This window comes from Zootoca vivipara, chromosome 13, assembly GCF_965207765.1.
Source record: "Zootoca vivipara chromosome 13, rZooViv2.hap1.1, whole genome shotgun sequence".
NCBI classification, from domain to species: Eukaryota; Metazoa; Chordata; class Lepidosauria; order Squamata; family Lacertidae; genus Zootoca; species Zootoca vivipara.
Window position 1 is genome coordinate 46,195,988 of NC_142596.1, and position 18,544 is coordinate 46,214,531.

At 47.6% G+C, this 18,544-nt stretch overlaps 1 long non-coding RNA gene across 1 annotated transcript; it reads right to left on the reverse strand.

Annotated features, from left to right (window-relative positions):
* Window positions 1-4,236: 4,236 nt before the first annotated feature.
* On the reverse strand, window positions 4,237-6,716 carry LOC148683716 (uncharacterized). Its single transcript, XR_015946868.1, has 3 exons — window positions 6,510-6,716; window positions 5,683-5,792; window positions 4,237-5,102 (listed from the first exon to the last, which is right to left on the reverse strand). It is a non-coding gene; the product is annotated as an uncharacterized LOC148683716 (long non-coding RNA).
* Between the last annotated feature and the right edge of the window lie 11,828 nt (window positions 6,717-18,544).

An 18,544-nucleotide genomic window follows, 5' to 3' on the forward strand; every position in this document is an offset into this window, starting at 1 on the left:
ATTACCACGTGCCCAAAGAGCGCAGACACAAGCTTGACTCCAGAGCAAAAGCAGGTATCCTGGTTGGATATGCTCCTGGAGGAAAGGGATATAGAGTTCTAGATCCAAAGAGTGGCAGAGTAGACCCATACCATGTGGTTCATTTTGATGAACTAGGAAAGTTTGATACAAAGAACACTGTTATTGACTGTTCTAGAGAGTCACCAGATGAAGAGTTTATAAGTTTTCCTTTAGCACAAGGAACTAATATACCTTCTAGTGTCACAACACCCCCTACAGGCGACACCCCAGAAGGCGCAGAGGTCCAGACCCCTGGCGGCACCAGAGACGAAGAGGAGGAGCTGTACGTGGACATGCCAGCGTTGGAGGAGGAGGAGGATGCTGATGCGGTTGCACAACCAGAGGTCAGATGCTCATCCAGAACCAACAAGGGCGTTCCGCCACTACGACTGTCCTACTTTGCAGGGTCGGCGTCTCCACCAGAACCTTCCACTTGGGAAGAGGTAGAGCAGATGCCAGCCACCGAAGCCAGTCTCTGGAGGAAAGCCGCGCAGGAGGAGATTGACGCACTGCACAAGAACAAGACCTGGACACTCACAGAATTACCTGCTGCTTTATCGTCTACAGAATCGGAATATGTTGCGGCTACAGAAGCGTGCAGAGAGATTTCCTGGCTGGACCAACTCCTAACAGACTTTGGCGTGGAGAGAAAGGAACCTATAAGCCTGCTGGAGGACAACCAAAGCTGTCTAAAGCTGGCGCAGAATGAGAAGTTCCTAGCACGCTCAAAACACATTGGGGTCAGGTACCACTACGTTCGCCAGATGATACAAGATGGACTTGTCGAACTGTCGTACTGCTGCACATCGGAGATGACAGCAGACATCCTAACAAAACCCCTGCCAAGACAGAGTTTCCAGAACCTGCGTGTCAAGCTGGGACTCTTGGGTGGTTGAATAAAGTTGCTTATGTTTTGTTTTGTATGTAATGAATGTTGTGAATTGCCTGAGAAGGGGTTTGTGGGATGGAACACTGGGGCAGACAAGTCACAACAGTTCCTAGAGTGTCCACTAACAGGAACTCACCTGGAGGGACACCTGACTGCAGGTCAGTTCCTGTTCCCTCAGACATGCAAATGAGTTGGATTAGACAAAAGCCCTAGCCTGCAATCACTCGCTCTCTCTTAGCTACTTCCTCCCTCGATGAGGACACATCTCCAGAGAATCTCTAGTTAGCATGGTTCTCACTCTAGGCCTGCAGCCAAGAGTGAGACCAAATGGAGTCTTACTTTACTAAGTAGTCTCTAGATGTATATATACTTGTAACTTTTCTAAGCAAGCCTGCCTTTCTGAGATTATGCTGTAACTCAGGATGAAACTGTAAGTAAACTCTATCTTATTTTATAAACACTGTGTTGTGTATTTCTTTTAAGAGGGACAAAGGGGACCTTTGCCAGGAAGTGTAATATTGAACTATAAAGTGTAATATTGTTATAGAGATTCTAGCGAATCTAACGCACATGCTTTGCTGCGCACAAAAGGGGAATGTCACTCTGCTGATATTGGAAGCTTGCTAACACAAGCTTGGATAGGATCTATCTAATAATATATCCTAATCCACATCCCTAACATTCCCATACTCACATGACCAACCAACAGCTAAATTGCAGCTACTAATAAGGAAGGATAGTTGATGGGGTGAAATGGTGAGGTCAACACTGTGAAGATGCAGTGGTGGAGCCAAACCAGTGCTATTGCACAGCACAGCCTCCCCATCACCTCTCCTTCAGACGCTCCTCAGCAAACCCAGAGACTTAGGTGTTGCAAGGTCAAGTGATCTGTAGCCACTGCTGTAGCCCTCCAAGATGTTGTTGGTCTACAATGCTCATCATCCCAGCCATTGGCCATGCTGGCTGGGGCTGATGAGAGCAGGAGCCCCAAAACATCCGGAGGATACCAGGTTCCCCATTCTTGCTGCACGCATGGAGCAGGACCAGTTAGAGGTGGACCGCGGGGAGGGGTTTCATCCAGGCAAAGTCCTGAGGGCCAGGCGGAGAGGTTTTGCAGGCTGCATTCAGCCCCTGCACCTGAGATTCCCCGCCCCATCCTATGTGAATGCTGGCATCAAGATACATACACCCTGCACTCAAAAACTTAATGTAAAAAATTAAGAAGAGCCCTGGTGGATCAGACCCGGTCCACCTCTGGAATTTGAGATCAGCTGGGATGTGGGTGGCACTGTGGGTTAAACCACTGAGCCTAGGGCTTGCCGATCAGAAGGTCGGCGGTTCGAATCCCCGTGACGGGGTGAGCTCCTGTTGCTTGGTCCCAGCTCCTGCCAACCTAGCAGTTCGAAAGCACGTCAAAGTGCAGGTAGATAAATAGGTACCGCTACAGCGGGAAGGCATCTTAAAAAGCAGAGACATCACCTTGCCGACAAAGGTCCGTATAGTTAAAGCTATGGTTTTCCCAGTAGTGTTGTATGGAAGTGAGAGCTGGACCATAAAGAAGGCTGATCGCCGAAGAATTGATGCTTTTGAATTATGGTGCTGGAGGAGACTCTTGAGAGTCCCATGGACTGCAAGAAGATCAAACCTATCCATTCTTAAGGAAACCAGCCCTGAGTGCTCACTGGAAGGAAAGATCGTGAAGCTGAGGCTCCAATACTTTGGCCACCTCATGAGAAGAGAAGAATCCTTGGAAAACACCCTGATGTTGGGAAAGATTGAGGGCACTAGGAGAAGGGGACGATAGAGGGTGAGATGGTTGGACAGTGTTCTCGAAGCTACGAACATGAGTTTGACCAAAATGTGGGAGGCTGTGCAAGACAGGAGTGCCTGGCGTGCTATGGTCCATGGGGTCACGAAGAGTCGGACATGACTAAACGACTAAACAACAACAACAACAGCGGGAAGGTAAACGCCGTTTCTGTGTGCTGCTCTGGTTCACCAGCAGTGGCATTGTCATGCTGGCCACATGACCTGGAAGCTGTACGCCGGCTCCCTCGGCCTATAATGCGAGGTGAGCGCTGCAACCCCAGAGTTGGTCACGACTGGACCTAATGGTCAGGGGTCCCTTTACCTTTATGACTGGGCAGCCTACAATCACTCATCTTTGGAGTCCTGGTTGTTTGTACCAGAGGTTCCTTAGATCCCTAGTTGGCTAACTCTGAAACTTCCAAAACCTAATGCCATTCTATTTATAGCAATATATATTTCAAAATAATGAACAGATGGGAAATGTTCAATTTGACCACACACATCCCCATTATTCAACCATAATGAGCAGAGTCATTTTTTGAGCAACAGTCTTTGCCATGTCCTTTCTATTTTCCTCTCATTTATTATCATTTGCTCTTACTGTCAATTCTAGATTTTTCTCCTTTAGGTGTTAATAAAATAATAATAATAACCAAGCCAGGAGGTGTTGATCTCTCCCCCCACCACCACCCACAAAAAAAACCAAACTCCCCCACAACATTTAGAGAGTGCAGCTATCCAACTCCTGGCAATAATTTAAATATTTTAGAAGAAAGATTAGGCCAACTTCCCAATCTTTTAGAAAATGTGACAGGCTGGTTCTTCTTCTTTGATATATGGGATTCATTAAATAATTTGAATTAAATATGAAATTGTGCATTGGTATTGTTATTTTCTCTCTTAACTCTACATTTGGGGCGGGGAGGAGATCACAATGTATGAAAACTCTGGATGTATATCACAAAAATAAATGAAATAAACCTTCTTGGAGCCAAATTCTAAATATGCTTACTCTTGAGTAAGCCCCATGGAGTTTATGGCACCTAATTCCTAAGACTGGACAGGTTTGTTTTTCTTCTTCTAGCTGTTGGTCTACAGCAGACATGGGGAACCAGTTCTCTGCCTGTGGGCAACCTTCTGGGAGCTACATGCCATAGAGCAGTGGTGGCCAAATTTGGCCCGCCAGCTGTTTTGGGACTACAATTCCCACCATCCCTGACCACTGGTCTTGTTAGCTAGGGGTGATGGGAGTTGTAGTCCCAAAACAGCTGGAGGGCCATGTTTGGCCATCACTGCCATAGAGGGTAGGGCCAGAGGCAAAAGTGAGCAGATCAATGGAGGTGGCTCTTACCTTTCTAGATAAGGCTACTTTCTGGCCACACAAAGGTCAGAAGTTTCTACAAATAGCCTCTTGTCAGCCTTTGGGGAATTGGCTCCCTCCCCCATGGCAGTAAATAAGCAGATCAAACAAAAGGAAATTCTTACCAGTTAGCTTCTTTAATAAACACAGTGAGGGACAAAAGAAAGCGTCTCCCTAGAATGGCGGTGCTCCCAATTAAAGCTTACACACCCCTCCGTCCCTATTAATCTATGTCACTCCTTGTAGTCTGAGATTGTACCCTCTGTGCTCTCTGTTCTAAAACTCTTTGAGCTCTCCGTGTCTTTGGAGAAGGGGGTGGATGCTGTCCAGTGACTGTGAATCTGTTGCCCCTCTCTCTTCTAGTGTTTCTTCTGCTAGCTGTTTGCCATCCAGTATTTCCCAGCTTCTGCCTCCTGAACTATGCCCCTCTGCAAGCCATTGTTCTAAATCTATACTGTCCTCCTGCTCCTGGGAAGATTCAGGATGGGGCGCGCGGCCCCCACCATTCCTTCTCAGTGCTGTCTCCCTCAGCACAGTCCCTGACATCTCTCCTCATCTCTCTGTCCACAACGCTCCAGGTGGGCATTGAGCAGGGTAATGAAAGCATTGCCTTGAGAAGTCCAGAGGGCCAGATAGAGAGCTCAGAGGGACACATTGGCCCCACTGCAAAGTCTGAGATATAATAATAATAATAATAATAATAATAATAATAATAATATGCCACCCATATGACTTTTGTTACAAACACAATAAAATATCAACCATTAAAATCTGCCCTGATCAGGGCTACCTTCAGATATCTTCTAAAGGTCAGTTTATTTCCTTGACATCTGATGGAAGGGCGCTCCACAGGGCAGGTGCCACCACCAAAAAGGCCCTCTGCCTGGTTCCCTGTAACCTCACTTCTCACAGTGAGGAAACTGCCAGAAGGCCCTCGGAGCTGGACCTCAGTGTGTGGGCTGAACGATGGAAGTGGAGATGCTCCTTCAGGTATAAAAGGGTGGAAAGCATATATTTGTGTTTGCATATAAACTGTGAATCCATACACATTAAATCACACATTAAAACTCTCTCAGACTGGCGGTAAATTGACACCTTTTCACGTCTAGCATTCCCACGGAGTGCTTCAGGGATTGCTTTTCCTATCCAGCTCACGGGTATAATTAACAATGTAATAAAACTGACTTAAGGGCTTTTAAATGCTCCTCTAAAACATATTTGTGTGGTGCCAAAGTCAAGAGCCTCAAAACAGGAGAGTATTTTCCAAAGGCAGAGAGTGGATGGATGGGCTTTCATTCTGAATGCCATAACACAGGAGCACGGAAAATCCCCCTCTTCTTGCTTGGCTCCTCACGTTCTTGAATCAGAGGACAGGGAATGTTAGGGTAGCTAATCACAGGGTTGTCATCCAATCAGATATTTTGGGCTTATGCAAGATGCAATCATATTCATGCTCACATGGGAATAAACCCCAGGAAGATGATGATTGGAAGTCCATCTAGCTCAGTATTCCCTGGCCAAGACTCTCCAGAGTTTCAGGCAAGCGTCTTTCCCCCAGCCCTACCTTGAGGTGCTGGCGATTGAACCTGGGACCTTCTGCATGGAATTCAGTTGTTGGACCACTGACCTTTCAATGGACTTCTGAGTAGCCATGGCCACTGGTCCCATCACCTCCTGGCAAATAGAAGGGGAAGAAATAGAGGCAGTGAGAGATTTTACTTCCTTGGGCTCCTTGATCACTGCAGATGGTGACAGCAGTCACGAAATTAAAAGACGCCTGCTTCTTGGGAGAAAAGCAATGACAAACCTAGACAGCATCATAAAAAGCAGAGACATCACCTTGCCTACAAAGGTCCGTATAGTTAAAGCTATGGTTTTCCCAGTAGTGATGTATGGAAGTGAGAGCTGGACCATAAAGAAGGCTGATCGCCGAAGAATTGATGCTTTTGAATTGTGGTGCTGGAGGAGACTCTTGAGAGTCCCATGGACTGCAAGAAGATCAAACCTATCCATTCTGAAGGAAATCAGCCCTGAGTGCTCACTGGAAGGACAGATCGTGAAGCTGAGGCTCCAATACTTTGGCCACCTCATGAGAAGAGAAGACTCCCTGGAAAATACCCTGATGTTGGGAAAGATTGAGGGCACTAGGAGAAGGGGACGACAGAGGACGAGATGCTTGGACAGTGTTCTCGAAGCTACGAACATGAGTTTGACCAAACTGTGGGAGGCAGTGGAAGACAGGAGTGCCTGGCGTGCTATGGTCCATGGGGTCACGAAGAGTCGGACACGACTAAACGACTAAACAACAACAACAACAACAACCATGTATAGGATTGCACCCTAAGCCTCTGCCTCTCGGCCAATAAATAACTCAAAAGGAAATATATTTACCTATCGTCAAAATCTCAGTAGGTCCAGCTGAGGTCCAGCTCCAAGGGCCTTCTGGTGGCTCCCTTACTGCAAAGAGTGATGTTCCATGGAACCAAGGAGAGGGCCTTCTTGGTAGTTAAATCACGCTTCGTGCGTGCACAGAGCGGTGCTTTGCCAAGCGTCCTTTTCGTCGAGCGTCTGGGGCTGTGGAACGGATCCCGGGCTCAAAAAAAGGTACCACTGTATTATTAAACAGAACACACACACACAGAGGGAGAATATAAGGATTTTATACATGCAATTGTTTTAACTTTTTATATAAGTAACTGTTTAAGATTTATATATAGATATATATTGGAAATTACTTTGGGATGCCTCACGGGAAGTGATTTATAAATGGAACAAACAAGCAAACAAATCACTTCGAGCCTTGAAAGCTAACCGACTAAGATCTTTATCACCATGTTCAATGGAAGCAGCAAACTGGGAGCAGAATCCAGTGAGTAAACATTCTACTTGTGTTCTGGACAAAGTAATAAAAATGCAGGTATTTTAGCCTGGAGACCCATCTCTCATCATCGGCTGACAGGAGAACCTTCTGTGGAACTGGCAACAAAATACCCTGCTCCACAGCTTGCAACCTCTTCATGCTTTATTGGCAAGTTAATTATTTGACTCATCCAACCCTATTAAAGACCAGGCACCGATTAATTTGCATGAAGCTTGCCTGCCTCTCTCCCTCAGTAGCTATCACTGACAGGGTGTGAAACTGTAGTGAGGAATCCTCGAAGAATGTCCATGGCAGGTGGAGAGTTCGATCCAGGTCCCACCCTGCAGGCAATGCACCTGCCAGGATCTCCTATGGTGCCCACAGAAGTTTCAGTCAATCTCCCACGACACATGATAGCTCTCGTTGCTCTGTTCCTGTTTGCATTGGCTCAGCCTTCCCTGCACTGAATGTTGTTGTTGTTGTTTAGTCGTGTCCGACTCTTTGTGACCCCATGGACCATAGCACGCCAGGCACTCCTGTCTTCCACTGCCTCCCGCAGTTTGGTCAGACTCATGTTCGTAGCTTCGAGAACACTGTCCAACCATCTCATCCTCTGTCGTCCCCTTCTCCTTGTGCCCTCCATCTTTCCCAACATCAGGGTCTTTTCCATGGAGTCTTCTCTTCTCATGAGGTGGCCAAAGTATTGTAGCCTTTACCTTTACCTAGTGAATATAATTCAAGGCAGCAGGAGATAGTGGTCGCACAGGCTTCATTCGACAACCCCAATTTAGGTTTAATTTTTTTAAAGTGCATAAAAACATTACACATAAATTCTCATGGGACCAAAACACACTTGAAAGCGAGGAATCAGAGCATAAATGCATGTGAATTATGGGGCAGATTTTTATGTCCGCTGCAAGGCCATAAATGCTGTGCTTCTCTCACGTAGCTCTGTTAATGCTGGCGTTGTGGCTGGCTGCATCTAATGGTCTGTAGGGGGACATTAAGATTGCCTCTGAAAAGGTTGCTGTTGCACGTCAGAACTAAAGGTTTGGCAAATCCAGAGCTGCAGAACTTCATTTATGTAAAACTCTTATGGAAGGTTAGATTCCTTAGACTAAGGATGGGGAGGAAATTAATTGCAGTTTCCGAAACAATACAGGAACCGAAACACAGCCATCTTTCGAAATTCACAGTTCTCAAAATTTTGCCATCCCATTCTCCAGTCAAGTCATGTTTCACAAACTGGATGCACTAGGGCAGAGTGTGCACGAAGAATACATTAGTGAAATATGCAAAAAAAAAAGTATTATATTAGGGGGAAATGCTTGCAGAAATGTGCATCTTAGATGACTGATTGATTGTTCAAGAATGCTAATGAGTCTTCATGAGCATTTTTTTAAAAAATGGGGCAGAAATGTGGAAAATCAGATTTAAAATGGGGGGGGGGAGAGGAACTAAGAGAACTGAAATTTACAGGTTCAACCATTCTTGCCCTAGAATGTCTTTGATCCTGATATCAAGAAAGCTGTTCTTCCAGTGACTAGAATGGAGTCAAAATTACTCAGTGGCTTTGGGGCAACCCAGCCAGATGGGCAGGGTATAAATTGCAAAATTATTTTAAAATTATTATTATTATTACTCAGGATTTGGGTGTTCTTTTGCAAACAATTCTAGCTGAATATATATAAAACCACACCCACACCCACAAACAAACAAACACAGTGTCTTCAAAATATTTGGTCCAGATTTATAGCCCAGGCTTGGCCCAAAGTGAGCATGTTTTGACTGATCCACATCAGAAACCCTCTGTGGCCATTCCACACTGATTTGGCCCCTTGGTAGCTTGAGTTGCTGCACCATGTCCTAGGCTGTACGCCAACCATAGGAACCAACTCCACAACAATATTTTATTGTGGGGGCTGAAGCCCCCACGGCACCCCATTAAAATATTTGAGGGAGCCAGGCTCCCACAAAGTTGATGGCGATTCCCATTCACATGGTGTGTGTTCACTGCATCATGTGATTGATTACGTGGGGCGGGGCTTACCTGGGCCCCCACAATATTTCATTCAACGCCAACCTTCACCAACCTGGAGCCCTCCAGATATTGATGGACTACAACTCCCATCAGCCCATGGGTTACAGGGAACCAGGCAGAGGGCCTTCTCGGTAGTGGCACCCACCCTGTGGAAAGCCCTCCCACCAGAGGTCAAAGAGAACAACAATTACCAGACCTTTAGAAGGCATCTCAAGGCAGCCCTGTTTAGGGAAGCTTTTAATGTTTGATGGATTTCTGTATTTTAATATTTTGTTGGAAGCCGCCCAGAGTGGCTGGGGGAACCCGGCCAGATGGGCGGGATATAAATAATAATAATAATAATATATTATTATTATTATTATTATTATTATTATTATTATTATCATCCAGGATACTGTGCTAGGCAGGGCTGTCTTAAGCATATCTGGCGCCGTGGTGCAAAGATCCCTGGCATCCCCCCGGCAACTCCAAAACAAGGGAGGGGGCGGTGAAAAATGTCCTCTGCCTCCCCCCCCCCCGCCCGATCCCTGGCATGGTGGCGGCGATCAAGCAGGAAAACGTGCTGGCGGACATGCTCTCTGGCGTCAGGGCGCCCGAGGAGGCAGCCCAGGAAGGCTGTGTGCCGCCTTCCGTCAGGAAGCAGGAGGAAGACAACGACCAGGAGCAGGGCCGCCTTTAGCAGATGCAGAGGCTTGGGAGGAAAGATGCACTCAGCTTCCATCCTAAGCCTCTGCAGGGATCGCTCTCCTCCTGCAGAGGCTTGGGAAGGAAGCTGCATGCCCGCCAGCCATATAGTTGGCGGGACACAGCTGGTGGGCATGCAGGGAAAGGGGAGGCTGCCTGCAAAGCTGCGCCGCGCCCCCACTCGCTAGGGCGCCCCTGAGAGGCCAGCGCCCTGGTGCAACAAACCACTAAGACCAATGGGAAAGATGGCTCTGGTGCTAGGAGTTGTAGTCCAAGGAAGAGATGAGACAAAGTCTCTGAAATAAACTCGGAGTCCTGTAGTGATTTCATGCTCTTTATTGCAGCTTGTAAAACAGTGAATGAAACTTCCCCCAAAACGTCTGCTATATATACATTATTTACACAATGGGCCCTGTGTGATTGGCTATGTCCGGGCTGCTCCTGTAGGCCAATCAGGTTGTGGATTTACTTCCTCCAGAAGCCTGATTGGCTGTTCCTGCAGGCCAATCAGGTTGCTGATTCACTTCATCCAGGAGCCTGATTGGCTGCTTCTGCAGGCCAATCAGGTTGCTGATTCACTTCATCCAGGAGCCTGATTGGCTACTCCTGCAGGCCACTCAGGTCGCTGATTCACTTCGACCTAGAGCTGGATTGGGTGGCTCCTGCAGACCAATCAGACTGCTGCATTCTGGATCCTATTGTTCTAGGATTCAGCTCAGTACATAACAGTCTCCCTCCCAGAAAGAAGGGAACAAAGCCCATTCTGACTATTCCCATTCAATGGAGGCTGGTCCCACCAGTAGGATGGGAAGTTGTGAGGTCATCAGTTGGTGGATCCAAAGCCAGTGATTGGTTGAGCTAAAGCCAATGAGAAGCTGGGAGATGTATCTTCTGTTCCATAGGCTTATCACTTGGCAATGCCTTGGCTAATATGACAGGCTGACCTTCTATGCACCCTTAGTGGGAAGTAAGTTTCGACTTACAGTACTTCCGAATCAATAAACGCTACGAGGATTGAGCTGTTTGGAGTAGTTGCTTCCGTCGCATGTCCCATATGAGATCCACCACCACCCCGACACCTTCTTCATCATGAGCAACGTAAGGCCCCCATTCGCTTTGCAGCTGCACCACTGACCCTTGGAATCTCCCATGCATGGGAAAGGCAGGTCGGAAGCAGGGGGCGGGGGAGGGTGAGAAGAGCTGCCACATGGTGCGGGTGGGTGCCTGTGGAAATATAAATAAATAAATAAACCCTCAGCGTGATCAAGTAAAAGGTTAGGACTGTTGAGTGCTTTCATCAATAATGCATGGCGTAGATGAACAGTATACTGTACTTTGCAGGGCCGAATCAATAATACATTTTCATGCTCAACTTTTTAATCCTCAAAACAACTACATCAAAAATTTCACACTAGGCTGCCTTAGGAAATCAATAATAAAAAGCTCTCTCTCTCTCACTCACTCTTCCTCTCCTTCGCTCTTTCTCCTTTTCTTTTATTTAGTGGGGTTTAATTAAAGGCAGGGCCAATTTGCTTGCCGGGCGACAAGTAGGAAACAATGACATATGACTTTGTCCGAGCTGAAACGAGGATAGGAATTCTCTCTTGAAACGCAATCTGGGTCCAAATTAAGGTCATTATGTCCTGTAACGTTTGGTGCATGCTTACAGCTGGTTCCATTGTCCTGAGCATGCAAGATATTCATAAGATGAGGTCGAGGGAGGTTGGTCCTAATTGGGACTGGTAGGGTGGGAGGTGAGGAGGCCAACAGTAAAGCTAAAGGTAAAGGGCCCCTGACCATCAGGTTCAGTCGTGTCCGACTCTGGGGTTGCAGCGCTCATCTCGCTCTATAGGCCGAGGGAGCCAGCGTTTGTCTGCAGACAGCTTCTGGGTCATGTGGCCAGCATGACAAAGCTGCTTCTGGTGAACCAGAGCAGCGCGCGGAAACGCCCTTTACCTTCCCACCGGAGCAGTCCCTATTTATCTACTTGCACTTTGATGTGCTTTCAAACTGCTAGGTGGGCAGGAGCTGGGACCGAGCAACAGGAGCTCACCCCGTTGCAGGGATTCGAACCGCCGACCTTCTGATCAGCAAGCCCTAGACTCTGTGGTTTAACCCACAGTGCAGCAAATGGATTGCAGAGGAAGAGCCAGTGAGTGGCAGAGCCAGCTAGGGTCCCATCTGCATTATAAATTTAAAGCAGTATTGTACCACTTTACGCAGTCATGGGAATTCTGGGAACTGCAGTTTGTTAATGGCACTGAGAGTTGTCAAGAGATTCCTATTCCTCTTACTGATCTACAGTTCCCAGAGAAGAAGAGGAGGAGGAGGAGTTTGGATTTGATATCCCGCCTTTCACTACTCTAAGGAGTCTCCAAGCAGCTAACAATCTCCTTTTCCCTCCCTCTCCCACAACAAACACTGTGAGGTGAGTGAGGCCGAGAGACTTCAGGGAAGTGTGACTAGCCCAAGGTCACCCAGCAGCTGCATGTGGAGGAGCTGGGAAGCGAACCCAGTTCACCAGACTACAAGTCCACTGCTCTTAACCACAACACCACACTGGTTTAACCAGTAGCGTAGTGCCAAATACAGTTGTCCAAGGTTCCTTCATGATACAGTCGTGCGCCCTTACAGCCACACCTCCTTCTACGGTTATATAAAATATCTCCATGTGCCTGAGCATGCAATAGTTAGAACCCCTCCCCCATCGTTCAGCCGAGACACTTAGGTCCAGCTCCAAGGGCCTTCTGGTTGTTCCCTCACTGCGAGAAGTGAAGCTACAGGGAAACAAGCAGAGGGCCTTCTTGGTAGTGGCACCTGCCTTGTGGAAAGCCCTTCAATCAGAAGCCAAGGAGATAACAAACCACACAACTTTTAGAAGGCATCTTCCTACATCAGGAAGTTTTTTTATAAATAATAATAATAATAATAATAATAATAATAATAATAATATATTAATACCCCGCCCATCTGGCTGGGCTTTCCCAGCCACTCTGGGCGGCTTCCAATGTTATTAAACATTAAAAGCCTCCCTGAACAGGGCTGCCTTCAGATGTCTTCTAAATATTAGCTAGTTATTTATCTCTTTGACATCTGATGGGAGGGCGTTCCACAGGGCTGGCGCCACCAGTGAGAAGGCCCTCTACCTCGTTCCCTGCAACTTGGCTTCTCGCAATGAGGGAACCGCCAGAAGACCCTCGGTACTGGACTTCAGTGTCCGGGCAGAACGATGGGGGTGGAGACGCTCCTTCAGGTATACTGGACCGAGGCCATTTAGGGCTTTAAAGGTCAGCACCAACACTATGAATTGTGCTCGGAAACGTACTGGGAGCCCACTGGCAATGGTGCCCACCTGAGTGGTTTCAGAACTGAGCTCCAGTGAGTTTCGGTTGGGGGCAAAAAACCAACCAACCATGCTGTTGCTGCTGATTAATTTGCAATAAGAACCTAAGAGCGCACGAAATAACTGCTGAATCAGCCCCTCTAGTCTAGCATCCTGTTCTCGCCAACCAGGTACCCCTGGGAAGTTCGCAAGCAGAACATGAGCTCAAGAGCACTCTCACCTCCTGTGGTTTCAGAAGCACATTGAAAGTTGCTCCTTTCAACTGTGGAGTCGGAGCATAGTCATCATGCCTAGCAGCCATCAATAGCCCTTGCCTCCATGAATTTGCCTATTCCTTTCTTTGAAGTCCAACAGAGTCTACGGGTTCACAAGTTGCTCCATCAGTGGAGGAGACAAGGCTGCCCCCTGGAGAAGGGTTATCTGTGCCTCTGCACTGAACTCATTGTTCTGCCTTCTCTGCCTCTCCAACAGAGTGTGATATATATTTGGACATCACATATTAAATGCAGGCATTCCTTCTTTCGGAAAACGAATTTGCTGACAAAGGAACTTTAACTTTGACAGCTAAGGTAGCAAATTAATCCCCTACATGATCGCTGGAGAATTAATCACTCTCCTTCATCTCTTGCATGATTCCCGGGCTGATTTTTTGGCAGATACACACTATGTTTCCTATTATGCACTGTCAGATTTATCTTGGTCAGAGCGAAAAGCTGATATTTAACCAAGTTATTTGGATCCAATCATTACAGTGCCGTTTGAAAAGGAAAAGGAAAGCTGCCTTGAAAACTGCCATTGCCCATTGCTGAAAACTCCAGAGAATTCATGTGATTAAATTGTCATGACAAATCTCTCTCTCTCTCTCTCTCTCTCTCTCTCTCTCTCTCTCTCTCTCTCTCTCTCTCTCTCTCTCTCTCACTCCTATAAACAAACTGTTGTCCAATCTAGTCTATAGAAGGAATGCATAATATTTTTCTACCCAAGAACTGCATTCCCTTGTGGTGAGCCTTCTGCGGGTTAGGGGTCTGCATGTCAGTGGTGGGTAGGGCCAGAAAGTGCATGTGACATTGATTGATTGATTTCAGGCCCAATTCAAAGTGTTGCTCATCTGAGGCCCTTCTTTGTGTGCCCCCTCCATGGAAGGTCCAGAGGGTGGCAATACAAGGGCATTCTTTTTCAGTTGTGGCTCCCCTCTTGTGGAATGATCTCCTCAGAAAGGCTCAGCTGGCACCATCATTGCATATCTTTAGGTGCCAAGTGAAAACATTTATTTTTCACAAGGCCTTTGAATGGGTAAGATGTTTTAATCTAGTTTTTTTTTAAAATAAAAAAATAAAAAATAGAATTGCCTTTTTGGTTTTTCTTTGTGTATATGTTTCTATAATGTATATGTTTCTATTGCCACAGGATAGCTGTCAGGAATGAGCCAGCTCCCAGCGGAGGTTTGCAGCCAACTGCAGAAACAACCAGGGACAGAGAGGCTTAGATGTTAGTCAGGCAGGGGAGAGCTGGCAGCTGCAGATGTCGGCTCTTCCTGACATTGACGGGTGGTTGATAAGGCAGTAGCTGAGAGCAGGCTAGAACACAGCCAAAGCTCGCAGGAAGCACAAATGGGGACGAATAGACTCAGAGACAGCCTCTCAGAACAGGAAGAGGTTGGAGCTGATCCACTAAGTCCAAAGAGTCGGCGAATGGGAGGGCTGCTAGATAGGAAGCAAAACAAGAGACGTAAGGGTCGTAAGTTCAATATCTTCTGTTGACGCCGGAAGGCGTCTTCAGAAGGGTCACCTTGAGCAATGATGCCAGAGGCTTTGTCAGAGCTGGCTGTAGCTATGTTTGCTTTTTGCAATAAATCCTCCTTTTTAATCACTTGTGCTTACTGTGTTATCAAGCTGGGAACCTGGACTCCTGAAAATAGCTCAGTTGGTTGGAGCATAGTCATGATAACACCAAGGTCACAGGTTTGATCCCCATTTGGAAGTGGTTTACAATCAGCATGCTGTGACACCCTGGCGTGCCTTGAACGGTGGTCAGGGGTGCCACGGGCAACACTGGCCTCTGCCCCTCTTTCCTTCCCTCCGATGCCCTCTTGCATCTCTGCCTCCCAAAGGCTTGCATGGCTGTTTGTTGCAGCAGCCCTGTCTACAAGCTCCCCAGGTGAATGGTGCCTCCGGGGCTGGCCAGGGGCTGAGGAAGCCTTGGCGTAAGCAAGCAAGCGGGTGAGGGAGCCCAGCCAACCAGCCAGTTTGCCAGCCCTTGTTGTTGGGAATGGACAGACAAGTCCCAGGCCCCTGTGGGGCAATGTGAGGAGGCACCTCTCCTTGGGGCAGGGGGGCAGCTCAGAGATCAGGGCTGGCAGCAGTGGCTGCCTGGATGACTTCAAAGGGGAGAGGAGAGGAGAGGAGGCTGAGGGAACACTCCACAAGGGAGGGGGTTCGAAAAAGGGTGAGAGCAGGCCCGGCTCGCCCATTGACTCTAGTGGCGCGTTGCACCAGGGCGCCTGGGCGATCAGGGGGGCGCTGAGGGGCGCCCCAGCAAGTGGGGGAGTTGCGCGGCGGCCTCCCTTTTCCCTCCACCAGCCGCGCCGGGAGAGCAGGGAGGTAAGTGAGCGGAACAGGGGCACTAGGACCCTGTTCCGCTCTGCAGTGCCAGGGTCATCCCTCACCCCAGCGGGGCGTTTCATTGGTAGAGGCGATGCCACTTGGCAGCACCTCTACCAAAGAAACGCAGCACCCTTTTGGTGGGAAGGAAACGGCCGTGGACCCAGCAAGCGCTGGAGTCGCGGGAGACGGCCAGGAAGGCCCCGGCGTGGCGCGGCCTGCCCAGGCACCCCAGCTCGCTGGGAGAAGGGAGGAAGGGCGCGCAGAAAGAATGTACTTGGTCAAGGGAGCTGTGGACTCGAAAAGGTTGCAGGGGGTTGGACTAGATGGCCCGCAGGGTCCCTATCAGCTCTATGAGTCTATGATTTGTTTATATAGTGTAAGACAAATCTATAAGGACAATGTGGCAGATTTAGCTCCCCACCCCACCCACCGGGTAGTCACTTCCTAGCTTCAGATGAATTAAGGATGGTTGCCTTTGTTCTGGCACTCCTCCATCTTCAGCCACCACAGGATTTCTCTCTCTCTCTCTCTCTCTCTCTCTCTCTCTCTCTCTCTCTCTCTCTCTCTCTCTCTCTCTCTCTCTCTCCTTTTCCTCATTCACCCTTGGAAGGAGAGGAAGGTTGGGGGCAGCGATCACGCATAATGGGCCTTTTTGTGTGTGTGCAACTGACTGGCAGCCCAGATCCGGATTACCATCTGCCTCCCACCGCCCCCGCCAAGCTTTTCGGTCCAGATTAAAGGCCTTGGCTGGATCAGCCTGTTTCACCGGCGAGTCTTTTGACATCCCCGTCATTGAAGAGCATTAGGAGTTGTAAGAAGGACTTACATATATTTTATATATCTATATAAAAATAAAGTTGTGCGAGTGTTTTATTATAAAAGTGCAGGGGGCGGGGGAGGAGAACGGGAAGGGAGCAAAATTAGAAACAATTATTCTGCTCTTTCTCCCACCCCCTCTGCAAGGCTGCAGAGGGGGGTGGGGGTGGAAAGGGATATCTATCTATCTATCTATCTATCTATCTATCTATCTATCTATCTATCTATCTATCTATCTATCATCTATCATCTATATTTGCCACTGCTGCATATTAAAAATGGGGCTATGATGTGTCCTCCCTGAACATTTTTTGCTAGTCTTATCAAAACTAGGGTTGCTTCCCATATTCTTCTCCTCTAAATGCCTCCCCCAATTTTCGGAGTTCTAAAATACCTAGTCTTTTTTTTGGGGGGGGTTGGACTGAAACCAGAGCAAACAGGGTGCTGCCCCACCAGCTTCAGACCACATTCACATCCGTTATATTTAAAGTGTTGTGACACCACTTTCAAGGGTCATGGTTTCACCCAAAGAATTCTGGGAGCTGTAGTTTGTTCAAGGTGTCGAGAGTCATTGTGGGGGCCCTGTTCCCCTCCCAGAGCTCTACTTTCCAGAGTGGTTGAACAACCAATCCCTCTTCACAGGGAACTCTGAGAAGTGGACCTTTGGGAGGGGGATAGGGGTCTCCTAACAACTCTCAGCACCTCTAACAAACTACAACTGCCAGGAATCCTTCAGGGGAAGCCATTACTGTTTAAAGCGCCATCATAGCGCTTTAAATGCATGGTTTGAATGTGGCCTTTGTCTGCCCTATACCAGCTTTACCTTGCCAGCCTTCATACTTACAATCACATTTGGGGGTGGCCCGGGTTGACAGCTCCCTCTGCAGTCTTTGTTGGGATTTCATTCCTCCCATTGTTTTCATCACATGTCTGTGTTGACATTCCACACTGTTGGAGTCATGAGAACAGAAGTTTCAGTGAGACTGTTCCGTTTTGTTATGCTATTACATTTTTCTGTTCTCTCTCGGACAAGAAGGAGAGAGGAGCCATGATTTCTTTGTTCTGTAACACTTGATCTTGTAGATAATAAATTAGCTTAGTATTCTACACCTCAAGTCCAGCTTCTGCTTTAACTCTGCTATGTTTGCATGTGGATATATCTTTGGATATGTGTTGCAGTAGTGACTCGGGACAGAAGAGGGATGAATCATTCCGAGGGGCGCTTTGGAGGGAAAGACCCAGTTCCCTGCCGTTTTCCTAAGAGTCTTGGTGTTGCAGAACTCAGCAGGCATGAGGATGATGGATACAAACCTGCCATTGGCTCTGGCGCCACCTACTGTTCAGCTCCATGCCTTCCTCCCTATCAGCCTCGGCGAGGACCATCCACCACTGGGTGGAACTAACGCAACAGGATTTCTCCAACGTTCTGAACGCTTTCTTTGCATACAGGTGTTTCCCAGAGAGCATCCTGACCAGGCACCAGCCAGAAGCAGACCCCTTTAGCTTGATGAACTTAGAGGTGCTTCAAATCCCAGAGGTGCTAAGGAAAACGGTGCAAAGGATTGGACCATCAACAAAATCAAATCCTTTCCCCATGGAAAACAGCAGGGTTTAAAGTGTGGTTGAACCACGCTCTATTTTTATAAAACACATTGGCAGTGTTTTATGATGTTTTGGTATCTAACTAAAGATTAAAATGAATCAACTCAATTACACACATACAGAGAGGGAGGGAGGGAGGGAGGGAGGGAGAGAGAGAGAGAGAGAGATGTAATAATTCTGGCTTCCCAAGCTATTGCCAGCCATTGATTTTGTTTAAAATGTTTTTATTGCAATAACTTCTCAAATAGAATAAACTTATCTGCCAAGAAAGAAAGAAAGAAAAAGGAAGGAAGGAAGGAAGGAAGGAAGGAAGGAAGGAAGGAAGGAAGGAAGGAAGGAAGGAAAAGAAAAGAAAAGAAAGAGTTTTCATAGCACAGGTTTAGGGCAGTATCATCTCAAGCCTAGCTGGCTTTGAAGTGTTGCCTTAATGGGATGAATCCTCTGATTTTGAGCTGAGCACACTTTTGTTTTGCTTGT